This window comes from Gadus macrocephalus, chromosome 5, assembly GCF_031168955.1.
Source record: "Gadus macrocephalus chromosome 5, ASM3116895v1".
Taxonomy (NCBI): Eukaryota; Metazoa; Chordata; class Actinopteri; order Gadiformes; family Gadidae; genus Gadus; species Gadus macrocephalus.
The window spans coordinates 502,501-520,000 of NC_082386.1; the positions used below are offsets into that span (position 1 = coordinate 502,501).

At 40.0% G+C, this 17,500-nt stretch overlaps 23 non-coding genes across 23 annotated transcripts; 13 read left to right on the plus strand and 10 right to left on the minus strand.

Annotated features, from left to right (window-relative positions):
- Window positions 1-491: 491 nt before the first annotated feature.
- trnal-uag (transfer RNA leucine (anticodon UAG)) lies at window positions 492-573 on the minus strand. The gene has a single exon. It is a non-coding gene; the product is annotated as a tRNA-Leu (tRNA).
- Window positions 574-893: 320 nt separating this feature from the next.
- Window positions 894-965, plus strand: trnap-agg (transfer RNA proline (anticodon AGG)). The gene has a single exon. It is a non-coding gene; the product is annotated as a tRNA-Pro (tRNA).
- Window positions 966-2,372: 1,407 nt separating this feature from the next.
- Window positions 2,373-2,454, minus strand: trnal-aag (transfer RNA leucine (anticodon AAG)). Its single transcript has one exon. It is a non-coding gene; the product is annotated as a tRNA-Leu (tRNA).
- An 884-nt stretch (window positions 2,455-3,338) lies between these two features.
- On the minus strand, window positions 3,339-3,420 carry trnal-aag (transfer RNA leucine (anticodon AAG)). Its single transcript has one exon. It is a non-coding gene; the product is annotated as a tRNA-Leu (tRNA).
- A 320-nt stretch (window positions 3,421-3,740) lies between these two features.
- On the plus strand, window positions 3,741-3,812 carry trnap-cgg (transfer RNA proline (anticodon CGG)). The gene has a single exon. It is a non-coding gene; the product is annotated as a tRNA-Pro (tRNA).
- An 894-nt stretch (window positions 3,813-4,706) lies between these two features.
- On the plus strand, window positions 4,707-4,779 carry trnap-agg (transfer RNA proline (anticodon AGG)). The gene has a single exon. It is a non-coding gene; the product is annotated as a tRNA-Pro (tRNA).
- An 893-nt stretch (window positions 4,780-5,672) lies between these two features.
- Window positions 5,673-5,744, plus strand: trnap-agg (transfer RNA proline (anticodon AGG)). The gene has a single exon. It is a non-coding gene; the product is annotated as a tRNA-Pro (tRNA).
- Window positions 5,745-6,036: 292 nt separating this feature from the next.
- Window positions 6,037-6,108, plus strand: trnap-agg (transfer RNA proline (anticodon AGG)). Its single transcript has one exon. It is a non-coding gene; the product is annotated as a tRNA-Pro (tRNA).
- Window positions 6,109-7,515: 1,407 nt separating this feature from the next.
- Window positions 7,516-7,597, minus strand: trnal-aag (transfer RNA leucine (anticodon AAG)). The gene has a single exon. It is a non-coding gene; the product is annotated as a tRNA-Leu (tRNA).
- Window positions 7,598-8,481: 884 nt separating this feature from the next.
- Window positions 8,482-8,563, minus strand: trnal-aag (transfer RNA leucine (anticodon AAG)). The gene has a single exon. It is a non-coding gene; the product is annotated as a tRNA-Leu (tRNA).
- Window positions 8,564-8,883: 320 nt separating this feature from the next.
- trnap-cgg (transfer RNA proline (anticodon CGG)) lies at window positions 8,884-8,955 on the plus strand. The gene has a single exon. It is a non-coding gene; the product is annotated as a tRNA-Pro (tRNA).
- An 894-nt stretch (window positions 8,956-9,849) lies between these two features.
- trnap-agg (transfer RNA proline (anticodon AGG)) lies at window positions 9,850-9,922 on the plus strand. The gene has a single exon. It is a non-coding gene; the product is annotated as a tRNA-Pro (tRNA).
- An 893-nt stretch (window positions 9,923-10,815) lies between these two features.
- trnap-agg (transfer RNA proline (anticodon AGG)) lies at window positions 10,816-10,887 on the plus strand. The gene has a single exon. It is a non-coding gene; the product is annotated as a tRNA-Pro (tRNA).
- Window positions 10,888-11,179: 292 nt separating this feature from the next.
- Window positions 11,180-11,251, plus strand: trnap-agg (transfer RNA proline (anticodon AGG)). The gene has a single exon. It is a non-coding gene; the product is annotated as a tRNA-Pro (tRNA).
- A 492-nt stretch (window positions 11,252-11,743) lies between these two features.
- On the minus strand, window positions 11,744-11,825 carry trnal-aag (transfer RNA leucine (anticodon AAG)). The gene has a single exon. It is a non-coding gene; the product is annotated as a tRNA-Leu (tRNA).
- A 320-nt stretch (window positions 11,826-12,145) lies between these two features.
- Window positions 12,146-12,217, plus strand: trnap-ugg (transfer RNA proline (anticodon UGG)). The gene has a single exon. It is a non-coding gene; the product is annotated as a tRNA-Pro (tRNA).
- A 492-nt stretch (window positions 12,218-12,709) lies between these two features.
- Window positions 12,710-12,791, minus strand: trnal-uag (transfer RNA leucine (anticodon UAG)). Its single transcript has one exon. It is a non-coding gene; the product is annotated as a tRNA-Leu (tRNA).
- Window positions 12,792-13,111: 320 nt separating this feature from the next.
- On the plus strand, window positions 13,112-13,183 carry trnap-agg (transfer RNA proline (anticodon AGG)). The gene has a single exon. It is a non-coding gene; the product is annotated as a tRNA-Pro (tRNA).
- Window positions 13,184-13,475: 292 nt separating this feature from the next.
- On the plus strand, window positions 13,476-13,547 carry trnap-agg (transfer RNA proline (anticodon AGG)). Its single transcript has one exon. It is a non-coding gene; the product is annotated as a tRNA-Pro (tRNA).
- A 1,407-nt stretch (window positions 13,548-14,954) lies between these two features.
- On the minus strand, window positions 14,955-15,036 carry trnal-aag (transfer RNA leucine (anticodon AAG)). The gene has a single exon. It is a non-coding gene; the product is annotated as a tRNA-Leu (tRNA).
- An 884-nt stretch (window positions 15,037-15,920) lies between these two features.
- Window positions 15,921-16,002, minus strand: trnal-aag (transfer RNA leucine (anticodon AAG)). Its single transcript has one exon. It is a non-coding gene; the product is annotated as a tRNA-Leu (tRNA).
- An 884-nt stretch (window positions 16,003-16,886) lies between these two features.
- On the minus strand, window positions 16,887-16,968 carry trnal-aag (transfer RNA leucine (anticodon AAG)). The gene has a single exon. It is a non-coding gene; the product is annotated as a tRNA-Leu (tRNA).
- Window positions 16,969-17,288: 320 nt separating this feature from the next.
- On the plus strand, window positions 17,289-17,360 carry trnap-cgg (transfer RNA proline (anticodon CGG)). The gene has a single exon. It is a non-coding gene; the product is annotated as a tRNA-Pro (tRNA).
- The last annotated feature ends 140 nt before the right edge of the window (window positions 17,361-17,500 follow it).

The following is a 17,500-nucleotide window of genomic DNA, read 5'->3' on the forward strand; positions in this document are numbered from 1 at the left end:
CGGTTCTTTGCTCAATGTTGTGCACAGCCTTGAAAGATTGAGCTGTTAATTCGTGAAATGCTTCAGGATTCCATTTGATATCCCATAATCCAGCTGTATTCTGGAAAAACTAGTGAATATTTTTGTCTTTTTTCTTAGTTGCCATCAACGCACAAACCTGCTTTATTGGGAATAGAATGTGTTGGAATATATCTTTCGGCACATTCAACAGGGCATGTCATTACTGAAATGCATTAAGGAGTATATATTTTTCACACTTTCACACTATTCAACTTGTGCTCGTGATCTCAAATTGATTCTCTTTGGAATAATTAACTGCCAATTGCGTTAGTGTGAATGAAAGATCCACAAAGTGAGACCTTGTGTAGGTGTTCAACGAATGTTGTCGCTTTTTTGAGGGGATTAGAAGCATGTAACTGAGAAATTGCCATTCAACAGTATTGCCTGTGAGAAAAGCATTTCAAAATACTCCTTGAACACAGTTCATGTACTGGCAGTGGTGGGATTTGAACCCACGCCTCCTAAGAGACTGGAGCCTAAATCCAGCGCCTTAGACCGCTCGGCCACACTACCACAATACACTAACATTCTTAATGGCCTTTCAAAATGAAGCTGCAATGCAAAGGGTTGAATGCCCCTGCAAGGATTTGAAACAACGTCTCCTCGAACTGGAGCATTGATCCAGCACCTTGGAAAACTCGGCAGCACTATATCACAGGACATTTGTAACTATTTTTGAATTACAAAGTAGGACTTTAATGCAGTCCAAAGGAAGAATGAATATTGTAATTTGACGGCAATAAATTGGAATTACACAATTATTCTTAAACGCTTGCTCCCCTGCTAATAATTTGAGCATTTTCAAAAATTGACATATCAAAATTTGTTGATGTGGCTCGTTGGTCTAGGGGTATGATTCTCGCTTAGGGTGCGGGAGGTCCCGGGTTCAATTCCCGGACGAGCCCTCGGTTCTTTGCTTAATGTTGTGCACTGCCTTGAAAGATTGAGCTGATATTTTGTGAAATGCTTCAGGATTCCATTTGATATCCCATAATCCAGCTGTATTCTGGAAAAGATAGTGAATATTTTTGTATTTGTTCTTAGTTGCCATTAACGCACAAACCTGCTTTATTGGGAATAGAATGTATTGGAATATATCTTGAGGCACATACAACAGGGCATGTCATTACTGAAATGCATTAAGGAGTATATATTTTTCACACTTTCACACTATTCAACTTGTGCTCGTGATCTCAAATATATTTTCTTTGGCATAATTAACTGCCAATTGCGTTAGTGTGAACGAAAGATCCACAAAGTGAGACCTTGTGTAGGTGTACAACGAATGTTGTCGCTTTTTTGAGGAAATTCGAAGCATGTAACTGAGAAATTGCCATTCAACAGTATTGCCTTTGAGAAAAGCATTTCAAAATACTCCTTGAACACAGTTCATGTACTGGCAGTTGTGGGATTTGAACCCACGCCTCCAATGAGACTGAATATTATTAATGGCCTTTCAAAATGATGCTGCAATGCAAAGGGTTGAATGCCCTTGCAAGGATTTGAAACAACGTCTCCTCGAACTGGAGCATTGATCCAGCACCTTGGAAAACTCGGCAGCACTATATCACAGGACATTTGTAACTATTATTGAATTTCAAAGTAGGACTTTAATGCAGTCCAAAGGAAGAATGAATATTGTAATTTGACGGCAATAAATTGGAATTATACAATTGTTCTTAAACGCTTGCACCCCTGCTAATCATCTGAGCATTTTCAAAAATTGACATATCAAATTATGTTGATGTGTCTCGTTGGTCTAGGGGTATGATTCTCGCTTTGGGTGCGAGAGGTCCCGGGTTCAAATCCCAGACGAGCCCTCGGTTCTATGCTCAATCTTGTGCACAGCCTTGAAAGATTGAGCTGTTATTTCGTGAAATGCTTCAGGATTCCATTTGATATCCCATAATCCAGCTGTATTCTGGAAAAGCTAGTGAATATATTTGTCTTTGTTCTTAGTTGCCATCAACGCACAAACCTGCTTTATTGGGATTAGAATGTGTTGGAATATATCTTTCGGCACATTCAACAGGGCATGTCATTACTGAAATGCATTAAGGAGTATAGGTTTTTCACACTTTCACACTATTCAACTTGTGCTCGTGATCTCAAATTGATTCTCTTTGGCATAATTAACTGCCAATTGCGTTAGTGTGAATGAAAGATCCACAAAGTGAGACCTTGTGTAGGTGTTGAACGAATGTTGTCGCTTTTTTGAGGGGATTCGAAGCATGTTACTGAGAAATAGCCATTCAACAGTATTGCCTTTGAGAAATGCATTTCAAAATACTCCATGAACACAGTTCATGTACTGGCAGTGGTGAGAATTGAACCCACGCCTCCTAAGAGACTGGAGCCTTAATCCAGCGCCTTAGACCGCTCGGCCACACTACCACAAAACACTAACATTCTTAATGGCCTTTCAAAATGATGCTGCAATGCAAAGGGTTGAATGCCCCTGCAAGGATTTGAAACAACGTCTCCTCGAACTGGAGCATTGATCCAGCACCTTGGAAAACTCGGCAGCACTATATCACAGGACATTTGTAACTATTATTGAATTTCAAAGTAGGACTTTAATGCAGTCCAAAGGAAGAATGAATATTGTAATTTGACGGCAATAAATTGGAATTATACAATTGTTCTTAAACGCTTGCACCCCTGCTAATCATCTGAGCATTTTCAAAAATTGACATATCAAATTATGTTGATGTGTCTCGTTGGTCTAGGGGTATGATTCTCGCTTTGGGTGCGAGAGGTCCCGGGTTCAAATCCCAGACGAGCCCTCGGTTCTTTGCTCAATCTTGTGCACAGCCTTGAAAGATTGAGCTGTTATTTCGTGAAATGCTTCAGGATTCCATTTGATATCCCATAATCCAGCTGTATTCTGGAAAAGCTAGTGAATATATTTGTCTTTGTTCTTAGTTGCCATCAACGCACAAACCTGCTTTATTGGGATTAGAATGTGTTGGAATATATCTTTCGGCACATTCAACAGGGCATGTCATCCCTGAAATGCATTAAGGAGTATATATTTTTCACACTTTCACACTATTCAACTTGTGCTCGTGATCTCAAATTGATTCTCTTTGGCATAATTAACTGCCAATTGCGTTAGTGTGAATGAAAGATCCACAAAGTGAGACCTTGTGTAGGTGTTCAACGAATGTTGTCGCTTTTTTGAGGGGATTCGAAGCATGTAACTGAGAAATTGCCATTCAACAGTATTGCCTTTGAGAAAAGCATTTCAAAAAACTCCATGAACACAGTTCATGTACTGGCAGTGGTGAGATTTGAACCCACGCCTCCTAAGAGACTGGAGCCTTAATCCAGCGTCTTAGACCGCTCGGCCACACTACCACAAAACACTAACATTATTAATGGCCTTTCAAAATGATGCTGCAATGCAAAGGGTTGAATGCCCCTGCAAGGATTTGAAACAACGTCTCCTCGAACTGGAGCATTGATCCAGCACCTTGGAAAACTCGGCAGCACTATATCACAGGACATTTGTAACTATTTTTGAATTACAAAGAAGGACTTTAATGCAGTCCAAAGGAAGAATGAATATTGTAATTTGACGGCAATAAATTGGAATTATACAATTGTTCTTAAACGCTTGCACCCCTGCTAATAATTTGAGCATTTTCAAAAATTGACATATCAAATTATGTTGATGTGGCTTGTTGGTCTAGGGGTATGATTCTCGCTTCGGGTGCGAGAGGTCCCGGGTTCAAATCCCGGACGAGCCCTCGGTTCTTTGCTCAATGTTGTGCACAGCCTTGTAAGTTTGTGCTGTTATTTCGTGAAATGATTCAGGATTCCATTTGATATCCCATAATCCAGCTGTATTCTGGAAAAGCTAGTGAATATTTTTGTCTTTGTTCTTGGTTGCCATCAACGCACAAACCTGCTTTATTGGGAATAGAATGTGTTGGAATATATCTTTCGGCACATTCAACAGGGCATGTCATTACTGAAATGCATTAAGGAGTATATATTTTTCACACTTTCACACCATTCAACTTGTGCTCGTGATCTCAAATTGATTCTCTTTGGCATAATTAACTGCCAATTGCGTTAGTGTGAATGAAAGATTCACAATGTGAGACCTTGTGTAGGTGTTCAACGAATGTTGTCGCTTTTTTGTGGGGATTCGAAGCATGTAACTGAGAAATTGCCATTCAACGGTATTGCCTTTGAGAAATGCATTTCAAAATACTCCTTGAACACAGTTCATGTACTGGCAGTGGTGGGATTTGAACCATAGGCTCCAAAGAGACTGGTGCCTTAATCCAGCGCCTTTGACCGCTCGGCCACACTACCACAATATACTATCATTCTTAATGGCCTTTCAAAATGATGCTGCAATGCAAAGGGTTGAATGCCCCTGCAAGTTTTTGAAACAACGTCTCCTCGAACTGGAGCATTGATCCAGCACCTTGGAAAACACGGCAGCACTATATCACAGGACATTTGTAACTATTTTTGAATTACAAAGTAGGACTTTAATGCAGTCCAAAGGAAGAAAGAATATTGTAATTTGACGGCAATAAATTGGAATTATACAATTGTTCTTAAACGCTTGCACCCCTGCTAATCATTTGAGCATTTTCAAAAATTGACATATCAAATTAAGTTGATGTGGCTCGTTGGTCTAGGGGTATGATTCTCGCTTAGGGTGCGAGAGGTCCGGGGTTCAATTCCCGGACGAGACCTCGGTTCTTTGCTCAATGTTGTGCACTGCCTTGAAAGATTGAACTGATATTTCTTAAAATGCTTCAGGTTTCAATTTGATATCCCATAATCCTGGTGTTCTCTGGAAAAGCTAGTGAATATTTTTGTCTTTGTTCTTAGTTGCCATTAACGCACAAACCTGCTTTATTGGGAATAGAATGTATTGGAATATATCTTGAGGCACATACAACAGGGCATGTCATTAATGAAATGCATTAAGGAGTATATATTTTTCACACTTTCACACTATTCAACTTGTGCTAGTGATCTCAAATTGATTCTCTTTGGCATAATTAACTGCCAATTGCGTTAGTGTGAACGAAAGATCCACAAAGTGAGACCTTGTGTAGGTGTTCAACGAATGTTGTCGCTTTTTTGAGGAAATTCGAAGCATGTAACTGAGAAATAGCCATTCAACAGTATTGCCTTTGAGAAAAGCATTTCAAAATACTCCTTGAACACAGTTCATGTACTGTCAGTAATGGGATTTGAACCCACGCCTCCAATGAGACTGAAGCCTAAATCCAGCGCCTTAGACCGCTCGGCCATTCTACCACAAATCACAAACATTCTTAATGGCCTTTCAAAATGATGCTGCAATGCAAATGGTTGAATGCCCCTGCAAGGATTTGAAACAACGTCTCCTCGAACTGGATTATTGATCCAGCACCTTGGAAAACTCGGCAGCACTACATCACAGGACATTTGTAACTATTTTTGAATTACAAAGTAGGACTTTAATGCAGTCCAAAGGAAGAATAAATATTGTAATTTGACGGCAATAAATTGGAATTATACAATTGTTCTTAAACGCTTGCACCCCAGCTAATCATTTGAGCATTTTCAAAAATTGACATATCAAATTATGTTGATGTGGCTCGTTGGTCTAGGGGTATGATTCTCGCTTAGGGTGCGAGAGGTCCCGGGTTCAATTCCCGGACGAGCCCTCGTTTCTTTGCTCAATGTTGTGCACTGCCTTGAAAGATTGAGCTGTTATTTCGTGAAATGCTTCAGGATTCCATTTGATATCCCATAATCCAGCTGTATTCTGGAAAAGCTAGTGAATATTTTTGTCTTTGTTCTTAGTTGCCATCAACACACAAACCTGCTTTATTGGGAATAGAATGTGTTGGAATATATCTTTCGGCACATTCAATTACACAATTGTTCTTAAACGCTTGCACCCCTGCTAATCATTTGAGCATTTTCAAAAATTGACGTATCAAATTATGTTGATGTGGCTCGTTGGTCTAGGGGTATGATTCTCGCTTAGGGTGTGAGAGGTCCCGGGTTCAATTCCCGGACGAGCCCTCGGTTCTTTGCACAATGTTGTGCACAGCCTTGAAAGATTGAGCTGTTATTTCGTGAAATGCTTCAGGATTCCATTTGATATCCCATAATCCAGCTGTATTCTGGAAAAGCTAGTGAATATTTTTGTCTTTGTTCTTGGTTGCCATCAACGCACAAACCTGCTTTATTGGGAATAGAATGTGTTGGAATATATCTTTCGGCACATTAAACAGGGCATGTCATTACTGAAATGCATTAAGGAGTATATATTTTTCACACTTTCACACCATTCAACTTGTGCTCGTGATCTCAAATTGATTCTCTTTGGCATAATTAACTGCCAATTGCGTTAGTGTGAATGAAAGATCCACAAAGTGAGACCTTGTGTAGGTGTTCAACGAATGTTGTCGCTTTTTTGAGGGGATTCGAAGCATGTAACTGAGAAATTGCCATTCAACAGTATTGCCTTTGAGAAAAGCATTTCAAAATTCTCCTTGAACACAGTTCATGTACTGGCAGTTGTGGGATTTGAACCCACGCCTCCAATGAGACTGAATATTATTAATGGCCTTTCAAAATGATGCTGCAATGCAAAGGGTTGAATGCCCTTGCAAGGATTTGAAACAACGTCTCCTCGAACTGGAGCATTGATCCAGCACCTTGGAAAACTCGGCAGCACTATATCACAGGACATTTGTAACTATTATTGAATTTCAAAGTAGGACTTTAATGCAGTCCAAAGGAAGAATGAATATTGTAATTTGACGGCAATAAATTGGAATTATACAATTGTTCTTAAACGCTTGCACCCCTGCTAATCATCTGAGCATTTTCAAAAATTGACATATCAAATTATGTTGATGTGTCTCGTTGGTCTAGGGGTATGATTCTCGCTTTGGGTGCGAGAGGTCCCGGGTTCAAATCCCAGACGAGCCCTCGGTTCTATGCTCAATCTTGTGCACAGCCTTGAAAGATTGAGCTGTTATTTCGTGAAATGCTTCAGGATTCCATTTGATATCCCATAATCCAGCTGTATTCTGGAAAAGCTAGTGAATATATTTGTCTTTGTTCTTAGTTGCCATCAACGCACAAACCTGCTTTATTGGGATTAGAATGTGTTGGAATATATCTTTCGGCACATTCAACAGGGCATGTCATTACTGAAATGCATTAAGGAGTATAGGTTTTTCACACTTTCACACTATTCAACTTGTGCTCGTGATCTCAAATTGATTCTCTTTGGCATAATTAACTGCCAATTGCGTTAGTGTGAATGAAAGATCCACAAAGTGAGACCTTGTGTAGGTGTTGAACGAATGTTGTCGCTTTTTTGAGGGGATTCGAAGCATGTTACTGAGAAATAGCCATTCAACAGTATTGCCTTTGAGAAATGCATTTCAAAATACTCCATGAACACAGTTCATGTACTGGCAGTGGTGAGAATTGAACCCACGCCTCCTAAGAGACTGGAGCCTTAATCCAGCGCCTTAGACCGCTCGGCCACACTACCACAAAACACTAACATTCTTAATGGCCTTTCAAAATGATGCTGCAATGCAAAGGGTTGAATGCCCCTGCAAGGATTTGAAACAACGTCTCCTCGAACTGGAGCATTGATCCAGCACCTTGGAAAACTCGGCAGCACTATATCACAGGACATTTGTAACTATTATTGAATTTCAAAGTAGGACTTTAATGCAGTCCAAAGGAAGAATGAATATTGTAATTTGACGGCAATAAATTGGAATTATACAATTGTTCTTAAACGCTTGCACCCCTGCTAATCATCTGAGCATTTTCAAAAATTGACATATCAAATTATGTTGATGTGTCTCGTTGGTCTAGGGGTATGATTCTCGCTTTGGGTGCGAGAGGTCCCGGGTTCAAATCCCAGACGAGCCCTCGGTTCTTTGCTCAATCTTGTGCACAGCCTTGAAAGATTGAGCTGTTATTTCGTGAAATGCTTCAGGATTCCATTTGATATCCCATAATCCAGCTGTATTCTGGAAAAGCTAGTGAATATATTTGTCTTTGTTCTTAGTTGCCATCAACGCACAAACCTGCTTTATTGGGATTAGAATGTGTTGGAATATATCTTTCGGCACATTCAACAGGGCATGTCATCCCTGAAATGCATTAAGGAGTATATATTTTTCACACTTTCACACTATTCAACTTGTGCTCGTGATCTCAAATTGATTCTCTTTGGCATAATTAACTGCCAATTGCGTTAGTGTGAATGAAAGATCCACAAAGTGAGACCTTGTGTAGGTGTTCAACGAATGTTGTCGCTTTTTTGAGGGGATTCGAAGCATGTAACTGAGAAATTGCCATTCAACAGTATTGCCTTTGAGAAAAGCATTTCAAAAAACTCCATGAACACAGTTCATGTACTGGCAGTGGTGAGATTTGAACCCACGCCTCCTAAGAGACTGGAGCCTTAATCCAGCGTCTTAGACCGCTCGGCCACACTACCACAAAACACTAACATTATTAATGGCCTTTCAAAATGATGCTGCAATGCAAAGGGTTGAATGCCCCTGCAAGGATTTGAAACAACGTCTCCTCGAACTGGAGCATTGATCCAGCACCTTGGAAAACTCGGCAGCACTATATCACAGGACATTTGTAACTATTTTTGAATTACAAAGAAGGACTTTAATGCAGTCCAAAGGAAGAATGAATATTGTAATTTGACGGCAATAAATTGGAATTATACAATTGTTCTTAAACGCTTGCACCCCTGCTAATAATTTGAGCATTTTCAAAAATTGACATATCAAATTATGTTGATGTGGCTTGTTGGTCTAGGGGTATGATTCTCGCTTCGGGTGCGAGAGGTCCCGGGTTCAAATCCCGGACGAGCCCTCGGTTCTTTGCTCAATGTTGTGCACAGCCTTGTAAGTTTGTGCTGTTATTTCGTGAAATGATTCAGGATTCCATTTGATATCCCATAATCCAGCTGTATTCTGGAAAAGCTAGTGAATATTTTTGTCTTTGTTCTTGGTTGCCATCAACGCACAAACCTGCTTTATTGGGAATAGAATGTGTTGGAATATATCTTTCGGCACATTCAACAGGGCATGTCATTACTGAAATGCATTAAGGAGTATATATTTTTCACACTTTCACACCATTCAACTTGTGCTCGTGATCTCAAATTGATTCTCTTTGGCATAATTAACTGCCAATTGCGTTAGTGTGAATGAAAGATTCACAATGTGAGACCTTGTGTAGGTGTTCAACGAATGTTGTCGCTTTTTTGTGGGGATTCGAAGCATGTAACTGAGAAATTGCCATTCAACGGTATTGCCTTTGAGAAATGCATTTCAAAATACTCCTTGAACACAGTTCATGTACTGGCAGTGGTGGGATTTGAACCATAGGCTCCAAAGAGACTGGTGCCTTAATCCAGCGCCTTTGACCGCTCGGCCACACTACCACAATATACTATCATTCTTAATGGCCTTTCAAAATGATGCTGCAATGCAAAGGGTTGAATGCCCCTGCAAGTTTTTGAAACAACGTCTCCTCGAACTGGAGCATTGATCCAGCACCTTGGAAAACACGGCAGCACTATATCACAGGACATTTGTAACTATTTTTGAATTACAAAGTAGGACTTTAATGCAGTCCAAAGGAAGAAAGAATATTGTAATTTGACGGCAATAAATTGGAATTATACAATTGTTCTTAAACGCTTGCACCCCTGCTAATCATTTGAGCATTTTCAAAAATTGACATATCAAATTAAGTTGATGTGGCTCGTTGGTCTAGGGGTATGATTCTCGCTTAGGGTGCGAGAGGTCCGGGGTTCAATTCCCGGACGAGACCTCGGTTCTTTGCTCAATGTTGTGCACTGCCTTGAAAGATTGAACTGATATTTCTTAAAATGCTTCAGGTTTCAATTTGATATCCCATAATCCTGGTGTTCTCTGGAAAAGCTAGTGAATATTTTTGTCTTTGTTCTTAGTTGCCATTAACGCACAAACCTGCTTTATTGGGAATAGAATGTATTGGAATATATCTTGAGGCACATACAACAGGGCATGTCATTAATGAAATGCATTAAGGAGTATATATTTTTCACACTTTCACACTATTCAACTTGTGCTAGTGATCTCAAATTGATTCTCTTTGGCATAATTAACTGCCAATTGCGTTAGTGTGAACGAAAGATCCACAAAGTGAGACCTTGTGTAGGTGTTCAACGAATGTTGTCGCTTTTTTGAGGAAATTCGAAGCATGTAACTGAGAAATAGCCATTCAACAGTATTGCCTTTGAGAAAAGCATTTCAAAATACTCCTTGAACACAGTTCATGTACTGTCAGTAATGGGATTTGAACCCACGCCTCCAATGAGACTGAAGCCTAAATCCAGCGCCTTAGACCGCTCGGCCATTCTACCACAAATCACAAACATTCTTAATGGCCTTTCAAAATGATGCTGCAATGCAAATGGTTGAATGCCCCTGCAAGGATTTGAAACAACGTCTCCTCGAACTGGATTATTGATCCAGCACCTTGGAAAACTCGGCAGCACTACATCACAGGACATTTGTAACTATTTTTGAATTACAAAGTAGGACTTTAATGCAGTCCAAAGGAAGAATAAATATTGTAATTTGACGGCAATAAATTGGAATTATACAATTGTTCTTAAACGCTTGCACCCCAGCTAATCATTTGAGCATTTTCAAAAATTGACATATCAAATTATGTTGATGTGGCTCGTTGGTCTAGGGGTATGATTCTCGCTTAGGGTGCGAGAGGTCCCGGGTTCAATTCCCGGACGAGCCCTCGTTTCTTTGCTCAATGTTGTGCACTGCCTTGAAAGATTGAGCTGTTATTTCGTGAAATGCTTCAGGATTCCATTTGATATCCCATAATCCAGCTGTATTCTGGAAAAGCTAGTGAATATTTTTGTCTTTGTTCTTAGTTGCCATCAACACACAAACCTGCTTTATTGGGAATAGAATGTGTTGGAATATATCTTTCGGCACATTCAATTACACAATTGTTCTTAAACGCTTGCACCCCTGCTAATCATTTGAGCATTTTCAAAAATTGACGTATCAAATTATGTTGATGTGGCTCGTTGGTCTAGGGGTATGATTCTCGCTTAGGGTGTGAGAGGTCCCGGGTTCAATTCCCGGACGAGCCCTCGGTTCTTTGCACAATGTTGTGCACAGCCTTGAAAGATTGAGCTGTTATTTCGTGAAATGCTTCAGGATTCCATTTGATATCCCATAATCCAGCTGTATTCTGGAAAAGCTAGTGAATATTTTTGTCTTTGTTCTTGGTTGCCATCAACGCACAAACCTGCTTTATTGGGAATAGAATGTGTTGGAATATATCTTTCGGCACATTAAACAGGGCATGTCATTACTGAAATGCATTAAGGAGTATATATTTTTCACACTTTCACACCATTCAACTTGTGCTCGTGATCTCAAATTGATTCTCTTTGGCATAATTAACTGCCAATTGCGTTAGTGTGAATGAAAGATCCACAAAGTGAGACCTTGTGTAGGTGTTCAACGAATGTTGTCGCTTTTTTGAGGGGATTCGAAGCATGTAACTGAGAAATTGCCATTCAACAGTATTGCCTTTGAGAAAAGCATTTCAAAATTCTCCTTGAACACAGTTCATGTACTGGCAGTGGTGGGATTTGAACCCACGCCTCCTAAGAGACTGGAGCCTTAATCCAGCGCCTTAGACCGCTCGGCCACACTACCACAAAACACTAACATTCTTAATGGCCTTTCAAAATGATGCTGCAATGCAAAGGGTTGAATGCCCCTGCAAGGATTTGAAACAACGTCTCCTCGAACTGGAGCATTGATCCAGCACCTTGGAAAACTCGGCAGCACTATATCACAGGACATTTGTAACTATTTTTGAATTACAAAGTAGGACTTTAATGCAGTCCAAAGGAAGAATGAATATTGTAATTTGACGGCAATAAATTGGAATTATACAATTGTTCTTAAACGCTTGCACCCCTGCTAATAATTTGAGCATTTTCAAAAATTGACATATCAAAATATGTTGATGTGGCTCGTTGGTCTAGGGGTATGATTCTCGCTTTGGGTGCGAGAGGTCCCGGGTTCAAATCCCGGACGAGCCCTCGGTTCTTTGCTCAATGTTGTGCACAGCCTTGAAAGATTGAGCTGTTAATTCGTGAAATGCTTCAGGATTCCATTTGATATCCCATAATCCAGCTGTATTCTGGAAAAACGAGTGAATATTTTTGTCTTTTTTCTTAGTTGCCATCAACGCACAAACCTGCTTTATTGGGAATAGAATGTGTTGGAATATATCTTTCGGCACATTCAACAGGGCATGTCATTACTGAAATGCATTAAGGAGTATATATTTTTCACACTTTCACACTATTCAACTTGTGCTCGTGATCTCAAATTGATTCTCTTTGGAATAATTAACTGCCAATTGCGTTAGTGTGAATGAAAGATCCACAAAGTGAGACCTTGTGTAGGTGTTCAACGAATGTTGTCGCTTTTTTGAGGGGATTAGAAGCATGTAACTGAGAAATTGCCATTCAACAGTATTGCCTGTGAGAAAAGCATTTCAAAATACTCCTTGAACACAGTTCATGTACTGGCAGTGGTGGGATTTGAACCCACGCCTCCTAAGAGACTGGAGCCTAAATCCAGCGCCTTAGACCGCTCGGCCACACTACCACAATACACTAAAATTCTTAATGGCCTTTCAAAATGAAGCTGCAATGCAAAGGGTTGAATGCCCCTGCAAGGATTTGAAACAACGTCTCCTCGAACTGGAGCATTGATCCAGCACCTTGGAAAACTCGGCAGCACTATATCACAGGACATTTGTAACTATTTTTGAATTACAAAGTAGGACTTTAATGCAGTCCAAAGGAAGAATGAATATTGTAATTTGACGGCAATAAATTGGAATTACACAATTATTCTTAAACGCTTGCTCCCCTGCTAATAATTTGAGCATTTTCAAAAATTGACATATCAAAATTTGTTGATGTGGCTCGTTGGTCTAGGGGTATGATTCTCGCTTAGGGTGCGGGAGGTCCCGGGTTCATTTCCCGGACGAGCCCTCGGTTCTTTGCTTAATGTTGTGCACTGCCTTGAAAGATTGAGCTGATATTTTGTGAAATGCTTCAGGATTCCATTTGATATCCCATAATCCAGCTGTATTCTGGAAAAGATAGTGAATATTTTTGTCTTTGTTCTTAGTTGCCATCAACACACAAACCTGCTTTATTGGGAATTGAATGTGTTGGAATATATCTTTCGGCACATTCAATTATACAATTGTTCTTAAACGCTTGCACCCCTTCTAATCATTTGAGCATTTTCAAAAATTGACATATCAAATTAAGTTGATGTGGCTCGTTGGTCTAGGGGTATGATTCACGCTTAGGGTGCGAGAGGTCCCGGGTTCAATTCCCGGACGAGCCCTCGGTTCTTTGCTCAATGTTGTGCACTGCCTTGAAAGATTGAGCTGATATTTTGTGAATTGCTTCAGGTTTCCATTTGATATCCCATAATCCAGGTGTTCTCTGGAAAAGCTAGTGAATATTTTTGTATTTGTTCTTAGTTGCCATTAACGCACAAACCTGCTTTATTGGGAATAGAATGTATTGGAATATATCTTGAGGCACATACAACAGGGCATGTCATTACTGAAATGCATTAAGGAGTATATATTTTTCACACTTTCACACTATTCAACTTGTGCTCGTGATCTCAAATATATTTTCTTTGGCATAATTAACTGCCAATTGCGTTAGTGTGAACGAAAGATCCACAAAGTGAGACCTTGTGTAGGTGTACAACGAATGTTGTCGCTTTTTTGAGGAAATTCGAAGCATGTAACTGAGAAATTGCCATTCAACAGTATTGCCTTTGAGAAAAGCATTTCAAAATACTCCTTGAACACAGTTCATGTACTGGCAGTTGTGGGATTTGAACCCACGCCTCCAATGAGACTGAATATTATTAATGGCCTTTCAAAATGATGCTGCAATGCAAAGGGTTGAATGCCCTTGCAAGGATTTGAAACAACGTCTCCTCGAACTGGAGCATTGATCCAGCACCTTGGAAAACTCGGCAGCACTATATCACAGGACATTTGTAACTATTATTGAATTTCAAAGTAGGACTTTAATGCAGTCCAAAGGAAGAATGAATATTGTAATTTGACGGCAATAAATTGGAATTATACAATTGTTCTTAAACGCTTGCACCCCTGCTAATCATCTGAGCATTTTCAAAAATTGACGTATCAAATTATGTTGATGTGTCTCGTTGGTCTAGGGGTATGATTCTCGCATTGGGTGCGAGAGGTCCCGGGTTCAAATCCCAGACGAGCCCTCGGTTCTTTGCTCAATCTTGTGCACAGCCTTGAAAGATTGAGCTGTTATTTCGTGAAATGCTTCAGGATTCCATTTGATATCCCATAATCCAGCTGTATTCTGGAAAAGCTAGTGAATATATTTGTCTATGTTCTTAGTTGCCATCAACGCACAAACCTGCTTTATTGGGATTAGAATGTGTTGGAATATATCTTTCGGCACATTCAACAGGGCATGTCATTACTGAAATGCATTAAGGAGTATAGGTTTTTCACACTTTCACACTATTCAACTTGTGCTCGTGATCTCAAATTGATTCTCTTTGGCATAATTAACTGCCAATTGCGTTAGTGTGAATGAAAGATCCACAAAGTGAGACCTTGTGTAGGTGTTGAACGAATGTTGTCGCTTTTTTGAGGGGATTCGAAGCATGTTACTGAGAAATAGCCATTCAACAGTATTGCCTTTGAGAAATGCATTTCAAAATACTCCATGAACACAGTTCATGTACTGGCAGTGGTGAGAATTGAACCCACGCCTCCTAAGAGACTAGAGCCTTAATCCAGCGCCTTAGACCGCTCGGCCACACTACCACAAAACACTAACATTCTTAATGGCCTTTCAAAATGATGCTGCAATGCAAAGGGTTGAATGCCCCTGCAAGGATTTGAAACAACGTCTCCTCGAACTGGAGCATTGATCCAGCACCTTGGAAAACTCGGCAGCACTATATCACAGGACATTTGTAACTATTATTGAATTTCAAATTAGGACTTTAATGCAGTCCAAAGGAAGAATGAATATTGTAATTTGACGGCAATAAATTGGAATTATACAATTGTTCTTAAACGCTTGCACCCCTGCTAATCATCTGAGCATTTTCAAAAATTGACATATCAAATTATGTTGATGTGTCTCGTTGGTCTAGGGGTATGATTCTCGCTTTGGGTGCGAGAGGTCCCGGGTTCAAATCCCAGACGAGCCCGCGGTTCTTTGCTCAATCTTGTGCACAGCCTTGAAAGATTGAGCTGTTATTTCGTGAAATGCTTCAGGATTCCATTTGATATCCCATAATCCAGCTGTATTCTGGAAAAGCTAGTGAATATATTTGTCTTTGTTCTTAGTTGCCATCAACGCACAAACCTGCTTTATTGGGATTAGAATGTGTTGGAATATATCTTTCGGCACATTCAACAGGGCATGTCATTACTGAAATGCATTAAGGAGTATAGGTTTTTCACACTTTCACACTATTCAACTTGTGCTCGTGATCTCAAATTGATTCTCTTTGGCATAATTAACTGCCAATTGCGTTAGTGTGAATGAAAGATCCACAAAGTGAGACCTTGTGTAGGTGTTGAACGAATGTTGTCGCTTTTTTGAGGGGATTCGAAGCATGTTACTGAGAAATAGCCATTCAACAGTATTGCCTTTGAGAAATGCATTTCAAAATACTCCTTGAACACAGTTCATGTACTGGCAGTGGTGGGATTTGAACCCACGCCTCCTAAGAGACTAGAGCCTTAATCCAGCGCCTTAGACCGCTCTGCCACACTACCACAAATCTCAAACATTATTAATGGCCTTTCAAAATGATGCTGCAATGCAAAGGGTTGAATGCCCTTGCAAGGATTTGAAACAACGTCTCCTCGAACTGGAGCATTGATCCAGCACCTTGGAAAACTCGGCAGCACTATATCACAGGACATTTGTAACTATTATTGAATTACAAAGTAGGACTTTAATGCAGTCCAAAGGAAGAATGAATATTGTAATTTGACGTCAATAAATTGGAATTATACAATTGTTCTTAAACGCTTGCACCCCTGCTAATCATCTGAGCATTTTCAAAAATTGACCTATCAAATAATGTTGATGTGGCTCGTTGGTCTAGGGGTATGATTCTTGCTTTGGGTGCGGGAGGTCCCGGGTTCAAATCCTGGTTGAGCCCTCGGTTCTTTGCTCAATGTTGTGCACAGCCTTGAAAGAATGAGCTGATATATCGTGAATTGCTTCAGGTTTCCATTTGATATCCCATAATCTAGCTGTATTCTGGAAAAGCTAGTGGTTATTTTTGTCTTTGTTCTTAGTTGCCATCAACGCACAAACCTGCTTTATTGGGAATAGAATGTGTTGGAATATATCTTTCGGCAGATTCAACAGGGCATGTCATTACTGAAATGCATTAAGGAGTATATATTTTTCACACTTTCACACTATTCAACTTGTGCTCGTGATCTCAAATTGATTCTCTTTGGCATAATTAACTGCCAATTGCGTTAGTGTGAATGAAAGATCCACAAAGTGAGACCTTGTGTAGGTGTTCAACGAATGTTGTCGCTTTTTTGAGGGGATTCGAAGCATGTAACTGAGAAATTGCCATTCAACAGTATTGCCTTTGAGAAAAGCATTTCAAAAAACTCCATGAACACAGTTCATGTACTGGCAGTGGTGAGATTTGAACCCACGCCTCCTAAGAGACTGGAGCCTTAATCCAGCGTCTTAGACCGCTCGGCCACACTACCACAAAACACTAACATTATTAATGGCCTTTCAAAATGATGCTGCAATGCAAAGGGTTGAATGCCCCTGCAAGGATTTGAAACAACGTCTCCTCGAACTGGAGCATTGATCCAGCACCTTGGAAAACTCGGCAGCACTATATCACAGGACATTTGTAACTATTTTTGAATTACAAAGAAGGACTTTAATGCAGTCCAAAGGAAGAATGAATATTGTAATTTGACGGCAATAAATTGGAATTATACAATTGTTCTTAAACGCTTGCACCCCTGCTAATAATTTGAGCATTTTCAAAAATTGACATATCAAATTATGTTGATGTGGCTTGTTGGTCTAGGGGTATGATTCTCGCTTCGGGTGCGAGAGGTCCCGGGTTCAAATCCCGGACGAGCCCTCGGTTCTTTGCTCAATGTTGTGCACAGCCTTGTAAGATTGTGCTGTTATTTCGTGAAATGATTCAGGATTCCATTTGATATCCCATAATCCAGCTGTATTCTGGAAAAGCTAGTGAATATTTTTGTCTTTGTTCTTGGT